Genomic DNA, 9581 nt, shown 5'->3' on the forward strand with positions numbered 1-9581 from the left:
ATATGTAGCAGAAGATGGCCTAATCGGCCATCATTGGGAAGAGAGGCCCCTTGGTCTTGCAAACTTTATATGACCCAGCACAGGGGAATACCAGGGCCAAGAAGTGGGAGTGGGTGGGTAGGGGAGCAGGAGCAGGTGGAGGGTATAGGGAACTTTCCGGATAGCAATTGAAATGTAAATAAAGAAAATATCTAATTTTAAAAAAGGAGTTCTATGGTAGAGTTTTTGGGGTCACTTAAGTATACTATCATATCATCTGCAAATAGTGATATTTTTATTTCTTCCTTTCCAATTTGTATCTCCCTGATCTCCCTTTGTTGTCTAATTACTCTAGCTAGGGCTTCAAGTTCTATATTAAAAAGATAGGGAAAGAGTGGACAGCCTTGCCTAGTCCCTAATTTTAATGGGATTGCTTCAAGTTTCTCTCCATTTAGTTTGATGTTGGCTACAGGTTTGCTGTATATTGCTTTTACTATGTTTAGGTATGGGCTTGGAATTCCTGGTCTCTCCACGACTTTTAACATGAAGGGATGCTGGATTTTGCCAAATTCTTTTTAAGCATCTAATGAAATGATCATGTGGGGTTTTTTCTTTGAGTTTGTTTATGTAGTGGATTGTGTTAATGGATTTTCGTATTTTGAACCTTGGTTCCAAATCATTTCAGTTGCAATAACTGCTGAAGCCGCTGTGTACCTGGTTCCATGTTTAATGAAGATATTCTCATCCATGTGGAGCATTGCATCAGAATCTTTCATGGGATGTGTGGATTTCCATTATGACTAGACATTATGTCTGTTATCATGTTTCTTTCCTCATACAATTTTTGATGAGCTTCTGTGGGTCATCATCTGGCAAGATGGTAGCAGGAATTGGACCTGCTCCTGTTTTCACACACGCATTGAACAGCCAGGGTTCTGGTGTTCCTTTGAGAAGAACCTCAACTGCATGGGGTGATGTAAGTATAAGATGCTGACCCAGAGTTAACTTCTCTGCTTCTTTCACTAGAATAGTGGTAGCCATTACAGCTCTTAGACAAGTGGACCAGTCTGAGGATACAGGATCCAAAAGCCTGGACAGGTCTACTACACAGTGATTCCATGAGCCTAAAATGTGTGGTTCCACACCCTTTGCAGTAACTTTTGCTTTATAGACCTGTAGGTGAAAATGTTTGCAGGCATCTGGAAGCCAAAATCACCCGTCTTTAAAGTCTCAAACATGATTTGTGCAGACTCATTCCAGATTAGAGAATCAAAGCCCTCATTTCTGCCAGGATTTTTTTTTTTTTTTTTTTTGGTTGAGAGGTTTTTAGTGACTACTTCTGTTTCCGTAGGTGTTACGAGACTGTTTAGATAGTTTAATTTATCTTGACTTAACTTGGTATGTGGTATTGGGCTGGAGAGTTGGCTCAGTGGTTAAGAGCACTGGCTGCTCTTCCAGAGGTCCTGACAGTTCCCAGCAACCACATGGTGGTGGCCCACAACCATCTACAAGGGAATCTGATGCCCTCTTCTGGCATGTGGGTTTATACGTAGCAGAGCATTCATACATTAAAAAATAAATAAATACAATAAAATAAAATAATCCACTTCACCTAGATTTTCCAGGTTTGTTGAGCATAGGCTTTTCTAGTCAGACAGACTGAGTTTTAATTTCCTCGGTTTCTGTTGTTATGTCTCCTTTTCATTTCTGATTTTGTTAATTCAGTACTGTCTCTGTGCCCTTTATTTAGTTTTATATATCTTGTTGATTTTCTCAAAGAACCACCTCTAAGTTTCTCTGGTCATTTGTATCTTGATCTGTTTCTCTTTGGTTGGTTTCAGTTTATGTATTTCCTGCCATCTACTCCTCTTAAATGTGTTTGCTTCTTTTTATTATAGAGATTTCAGGTGTGCTGTTCAGGTGCTGGTATAAGATTACTCCGATTTTTTTTTCTTTCACCAACTTAGTCTTTTTTTTTTTTTAATTGGATATTTTATTTATTTCCATTTTAAATGTTGTCTCCTTTCCTGTCTTCCCCTCTGAAAGTCCTCTATCTGAAGCAGAATTTTTCCCGTCCAATCACTTTAAATATTAATGCAACAAGAATACTGTGATTGGACAGGGAAAAGGGGGGTGGAGCGAAGAGTTTCAGAGACAGAGACGGGAGGAGGACGGGAGGAGGACGGGAGGAGGACGGGAGGAGGAAGGAAGATTTGGTCTTTGTTTTTCTTTAATTGTATATTTTATTTATTTACATTTCGGATGTTGTCCCCTTTCCTGTTTCCCCTCTGCAAATCCCCTCTCCTATCCCCCCTTACCCTGCTTCTATGTCGCTGCTCCCCCACCTACCTACCCACTCTGCCTCACCACCCTAGCATTCCTCTACTCTGGGGCATCAGGCCTTCACAGGACCAAGGGCCTCCTCTCCCAATGAGGCCAGATAAGGCCTCTTCAGCTCCTTCAGTCCTACTCCTAACCCTTCCACTGGGGTCCCTATGCTCAATCCTATGTTTGACTATAAGCATCCACATCTGTATTGGTCAGGATCTGGCAGAGCATCTCAATAGACAGCTGTCAATCAGACTTCTGTCACAAACACTTCTTGGCATCACTTGTCTGGGTTTTGTGTCTGCATGTGGGATGGATCCCCAGATGTGGTAGTCTCTGGATGGCCTTTCCTTCAGTCTCTGTTCCACTCTTTGTCACTGTATTTCCTTTAGACAGGAGCAATTTTAGATTAATATTTTGGAGATGGGTGGGTGGCCCCATCCCTCAAACGGAGCCGTGCCTATCCATTGGATATGGTCTCTATGGATTCTATCTGCATTTGCTGGGAATTTAGACCAATGTTCTCCCAGTTCGGTCCTGGGAACCTCTTGGGTCCCTGGAATCTGGGACTTTCTAGTGGCCACCCCCCAGTTTCCCCTCCCCCTACTTCTACACACCTCCTTTCAAATTTTTGAGCCTCAGAATTTTCCCCATCTCCTCCCATTTCTGAGCCACCCCCTTTTTACCTCCCCATCCTCTCTTCCTCCCAGATTCCTCTCTCCCGCTATTTCTCAAGATTCTTTTCTTCCCCCTTCTTTTGTGTGGTCTTCCTCCTTGGGTTTCACATGGTCTGTGAGTTGTATCCTGGGTATTACAAGCATTTTTTTTGACTAGTGAGTATATTCCACGTGTGTTCTTTTGGGAATAGGTTACCAACCTCAGGATGATATTTTCTAGTTCCAGCAATGTGCATGCAAATTTCATGAAGTCGTTGTTTTTAATGCGGTACATTATTTAAATGTACTTCATTTTCTGTTTCCACTCCTCTGCTGAGGGACAGCTGGGTTGGTTCCAGCTTCTGGCTATTATGAATAAGACTGCTATAAATAGAGTGGAGCTTGTGTCCTTGTTATATGTTAGAGCATCGTTTGGGTATATGCCCCATGCTGGTATAGCTGGGTCTTGAGGTAGAACTATTTCCAGTTTTCTTAGGAACTGCCAGATTGATTTCCAAAGTGGTTTTGCCAGCTTGCAGTCCCACCAGAAATGTAGGAATGTTCCTCATTCTCCACATCCTTGATAGCATCTGTTGTCACCTGAGTTTTAATTATAACTGTCTGGTGTGGGGTGTAATCTTAGGGTCATTTTGATTTGCATTTCCCTGATTAATAATGATGTTGAACATTTCTTTAAGTGCTTCTCAGCCATTTGATATTCCTCAGTTGAGAATTCTGTTCAGATTTGTACCCCCATTCAATAATAGGGTTGTTTAGATCTCTGAAGACTAACTTCTTGTTATTTTGGATTTTAGTCCTCTATCAGCTGTAGGGTTGATAAAGATCTTTCCCTACTCTGTAGGTTGTCATTTTTGTCCTATTGACAGTGTCCTTTGTCTTACAGAAGCTTTTCAATTTTACAGGGTCCCATTTGTCAATTGTTAATCTTAGAGCATAAACTATTGGTGTTTTGTTCATGAACTTTTCCCCTGTGCTAATATGTTCAAGGTTCTTTTCCACTTTTTCTTCTATTAGATCAGCATGTCTGGTTTTATGTGGAGGTCCTTGATCCACTTGGACTTGATCTTTGTACAAGGAGAAAAGAATGGATCAATTTGCATTCTTCTACATGCTAAACACCAGTTCTACCAACACCATTTGTTGAAAATACTGTCTTTTTTCCATTGGATGGTTTTAGCTACTTTGTCAAAGATCAAGTGACCATAGGTATGTGGATTCATTTCTGGGTCTTCTATTCTATTCCACTGATCCACTGTACCAATACCATGCAGTTTTGTTTTTGTTTTTGTTTTGTTTTGCTTTTTATCACAATTGCTCTGTAGCTTAGCTTGAGGTCAGGGATGGTGATTTCACCAGAAGTTCTTTTATTGTTGAGAATAGTTTTTGATATCCTAGGGGTTTTTTGTTACTCCTGATAAATTTGGAAATTGTGCTTTCTAAATCTATGAAAAATTGAATTGGATTTTTGATGGGAATTACATTGAATCTGTAGATTGCTTTTGGCAAGATGGACATTTTTATTATATTAATCCTACCAATCCCTGAGCATGGGAGATCTTCCATTTTCTGAGATCTTTGATTTCTTTCTCCAGAGACTTGAAGTTCTTGTCATATAGATCTTTCACTTGCTTGGTCAGAGTTACACCAAGGTATTTGATATTATTTGTGACTATTATGGAGGGTGTTGTTTTCCTAATTTCTTTCTCAGCCTGTTTATCCTTTGAGTACAGGAAAACTATTAATTTGGTTGAGTTAATTTTATATCCAGCCACTTTGCTGAAGTTGTTTACCAGGTGTAGTTCTCTTGTGAACTATTTTGGGGTCTCTTATGTATACTATCATGTCATCCACAAATAGTGCTATTTTCAATTCCTCCTTTCCAATTTGTATCCCTTTTACCTCCTTTTGTTGCCTAGTTGCTCTGGGTAGAATGTCAAGTACTATACTGAATAGATGGGGGAGCATGGGAAGCCTTGTCTTATCCCCGATGTACTGGCTAGCTTTGTGTCAACTTGACACAGCTGGAGTTATCACAGAGAAAGGAGTTTCAGTTGGGGAAATGCCTCCATGAGATCCAGCTGCAAGGCATTTTCTCAATTAGTGATCAAGGGGGGAGGGCCCCTTGTGGGTGTCGCCATCTCTGGGCTGGTAGTCTTGGGTTCTATAGGAGAGTGGACTGAGCAAGCCAGTAAAGAACATCCCTCCATGGCTTCTGCATCAGCTCCTGCTTTCTGACCTGCTTAAGTTCCAGTCCTGCATCCTTTGGTGATCAACAGCAGTATGGAAATGTAAGCTGAATAAACCCTTTCCTCCCCAACTTGCTTCTTGGTCATGATGTTTGTGCAGGAATAGAAACACTGACTAAGACACCCGATTTTAGTGAGATTCCTTCAATTTTCTCTCTATTTAGTTGAATGTTGGCTACTGGTTTGCTATATATTGCTTTTATTACATTTATGTATGGACCTTGTATTCCTGATCACTCCAATACTTTTAACATGAAGAGGTGTTGTATTTTGTCAAAGGCTTGTTCCACATCTATTGAGATGATCGTGTGGTATTTTTTTAAGTTTGTTTACATCGTGGATTATGTTGATAGATTTCCATGTATTGAACCATCCCTGCATCACTGGGATGAAAACTACTGGATCATGTTGAATGACCGTTTTGATGTGTTCTTAGATTCAGTTTCCAAGAATTTTATTGAGTACTTTTGCATCAATATTTGCTATGGTTTTTATATGCACGGACCAGTGAGTGGCACTATTAGAAGGTGTACCCCTATTGGAGTAGATATGTCCCCACACCCTAGCTGCCTGGAAGTTAGTCTTCCACTAGCCACCATCAGATAAAGATGTAGGACTCTCAGCTTCTCCTGTACCATGCCTGCCTGAGTCCTGCCATGTTCTCACTCTGATGATACTGGACTGAACCTCTGAACCTGTAAGCCAACCCCAATTAAATGTTGTTCTTTATTAGACTTGCCTTGGTCATAGTGTCTGTTCACAGCAGTAAAACCCTAAGACAATATTCATGAGGAAAATTGGTCCCAGGGCTTGCTGTGATGGAAGAACTAGGTTTCAATGCTGCCAAAATTACATCAGTGTCTGTTGCTTATGTTCTATGCTTGCCTCTCACCATCTGGTCATCTCTGGTGTTAACTGGCCTAGGTGTCTCTGACTGGATCAGGCCTCCTTGGAGGCATGTAGAGCTTTGTGACCTGGGTTAGAGCAGGCCTGCTGAAAGGCAGGCAGCACTGTCTCTGGCTAGAGCAGGCCTCCTGTGTCCCTGATGAGGGCAGACTTGCTATGTTAATGGTTAGGGTGAACCTCCAGGGAGATAGGCAGGCTTTGTGGTACAAGGGAAGGACCTGTCCCAGCTGCTGATGGAGGTGCAGACTGGAAGAACTATGAGGTTTAGGCAGAGCAGGATATATCCCATGTATGCTGGCATGGATAATGGAATGTGTGTCTCACCTGCGTCCCTGGTTAGGGCAGACCTCTTGGAAGACAAGTGGCCTTGAGAATTCAAGGACATGATCTCCCCCAGTTGCAGATGGAGGTATTGTCCTGAAGGATGATGGAGTTCGGAGAGAGGGGATAGGTCCTGAGTCAACTGGGCACTGTGGATATCCAAGCTTGGGGGCATATTCTGGTGGGTGTCTCACATATGTCCCCAATTACCACAGTCCTCCTGGGATACAGGCGTTCTGTGAGGTGTGGCAGGGTAGCAGGCATGCTGATCTACCTGGGTAGAGATGCAAACTAGAATGCTAGACGATCTTTATTGAGACACCTCTTTTGAGAATCTGGAAGTCTGTAGCTCATTATCACAGAAGATGGAGGTAACTTTCATTTTATGTAAAAGTTCTCATGCCAACAGTGGGTAGGGGCAATCTGACACAACAGGAACATGAGATTCTCCTCCCTATTCAATGGAATATTTTCTGGTCCAGTGGTAGTTGGGTAGTTTTCCTGTTTCATCTTGACTAAATTCTTTTGAACATCAATTGGCATATGGAGTTTTTTATGAGAAGTTTGCAAACTGATGTTTATTGAAACACTACTCAGAACAGGTACATTATGGAATCAGCCCACACATCTATCAACACATGAATGGATAAGAATGTGGAAAGGATGCACGATGAGATTTCATCTTGTCAGAAATAGAATGGAATTATGATACCCGTAGGAAAACGGATAGAATGGACAGCATCATGTTGAACCAGACTCGGTGATTATATGCATGCTTCATCACAATGAAGGATCCAGGGAAAGAGAAAGAAGCCTGCATATGATGCTAGAAAGACCACTGAAGAAAAATCATTCTCCATGTTGAAGAGAGCAGCATTTTCTAAAGGCAACAAGACAGATGCCCACCTCGCAGTGACTACGGGGGAAGAAGTGTTTACACTGCAGTGAGTAAAAACAACCTAGATCCCTGGGCAGGCCTCCCGGAGTCTCCATGGACTGCTAACCACCAGAGCTGGGAGCACTGTAACATGGAAGTTACAATTGCATTTATCCAGGGCCTCAATGTTAATGCGGGAGCAAATAGTTCATTTATTGCTTACAATCAACAGCTTATTATCTTGAAGTCAATTTCAGACACAGGCACGTTCACTTTATAGACCCTGTACAGACCCTATAGGGCACCTGTAATAACAGTAATTTGAAAAATAAAAAGTTAGGCTTCTACTTTCTTTCTTCTTTTAAACAAAAGAAAACATTGCCAACTGATTACGCGTCAACTCGATACACCGTGATGTGTCACACTGGCTCGCAGGCTGACTTTTGTACACTTTAGCATTAAACACCGGCCTTGGCTTTCTCAGTTACATCATCTTAGCTGTGCGGTGGCCCAGGATCTTTCTTAGCAAAGATGTAAGCTCACTTTCCTTTATTTCTTTATTTGGGGAAGGGGGTTATTTGGATTATATATCTTGAATCACATACACAGCGCATTTATATTATTATTGTTGTCTTCACCACCAAAAGAGTTTCAAAGTTCTCTAAGTCCATTTTAATTTTTACAACTTTATTATTTGATTATACTTAAAAGTAGAGAAAAAGATTAATCATTTCTTTGTGAAGAAACATGATTTCCACTTGATTGCTCCATAACCTAAGTATAATGGAAATGCGGCACACCTAATTTTTTTTGATATTCGGATAGTTTTGATTATTTTACTATGACAGGTAATATTCTTCTTTACACATGATTCTTTGAATGAATATCTCATAACTTCTTCAAGAGAAACTCTTAGAATGCCAGGTGTCAGAAACATGGCACCAGTCCCATCACACAGTCTCATCTCGTTCCGAGCTCGTATTGGTTCCTTAGCGGTGTAGGGAAGTGGATGTTTTCCCTAGTGCTCCTTGCTGTCAGTTTAATAGGCAAAGTGAGACAGATGTGCTCTCCGACTTTGTTTGGCAGGCTGTCTGCTTTCCTTCTGGGTCCTGTAGGAGTTGGGATGTTGGTTGAGTCGCTAATAGTTCCTTTCTTTCTAGGCAAAGGCAGGAAGGCTGCGGATCTTTCCCATTTTTGTTTAAGCAAAATCCATCGACCCTATTTGAGGTATAGTCGTGAGGAGTAAACTTTTGGCTTTATTGGCATTTTCTTTCATGGTCTTTAAAACCCCATCCACTGACACTGCTTCTTCATGCTCCTTCCAACAATCATAATCGGTTGCCATGGCAATGCTTGCATAACAAATTCCAGCCTCCTTAGCAAGCACCACCTCTGGAACAGTGGTCATATTGACAACATCTGCACCCCAAGTAAGGAATATAAGGCTTTCTGCCAGGGGGCTGAAATGAAGTCCCTCAATTGTGACTATCATCCCCTTTGAATGGCACCGAAGTCCAAGCTTCTTAGCAGTTTCTATGAGGACCTCTCTTGTTTCGGGGCAAAATGGTTCAGCCATGGGGATATGGCACACTCCTCTGCCACTGCAATGACTCCCATCATAGAGGGTCTGAGACCTTAGGGATGTCCTGTCAATGAATTGATTGATGATGGCCATGACACCATGCTGCATCTCCTCTCTCAAAGACCTGCAAGCTGTGCTCAAGATGACATGTGTACAACCCTCTTCCTTCGAGGCCCAGATGTTCGCCTGGTAGTTGACTTTTGAAGGTATGATGCTGTGTTGTCTGCCGTGTCTTGCAAGAAGTACACAATCTATGTTCTTTATCTTCCCCCAAAATCAAGGCGTCAGATGGCTTGCCGAATGGAGTAGTCACATATCTTTCAGTTCTTCCTTCTAAAATTTCCAGATCATCCAAGCCTGTTCCACCAATTATTCCAATCCTCACCACTGTGCAGGCGGAGCCCAAGGCCATGTATGCACCAGGGAAGTCCACAGCGGGCCGCAGAATCAGTAGTAGCGCGAGGGAATAAGCAGTAGGCGTATGGAATTCTTAAGAACTTAGTATCACCTTTTGTCCACTAAGAAGTCAGTTGCTTTGTCCCTAACTTTAAGTGTTAGCCTAGGATCCCCTGTAGGACCCTCAGAGCTTAAGTATACAAGGTGGGTTCAAGCTACTTTTCTATGCACATGAGTTGGGGGGGGGTCTTTTCTTCCAATTAAGGAAC

General features: G+C 41.9%; 1 pseudogene; it reads right to left on the minus strand.

Moving 5' to 3' along the window:
• Positions 1 to 8531: 8531 nt before the first annotated feature.
• On the minus strand, positions 8532 to 9328 carry LOC110325967 (annotated as a pseudogene).
• Between the last annotated feature and the right edge of the window lie 253 nt (positions 9329 to 9581).

Source organism: Mus pahari, chromosome 8 (genome assembly GCF_900095145.1).
Source record: "Mus pahari chromosome 8, PAHARI_EIJ_v1.1, whole genome shotgun sequence".
NCBI classification, from domain to species: Eukaryota; Metazoa; Chordata; class Mammalia; order Rodentia; family Muridae; genus Mus; species Mus pahari.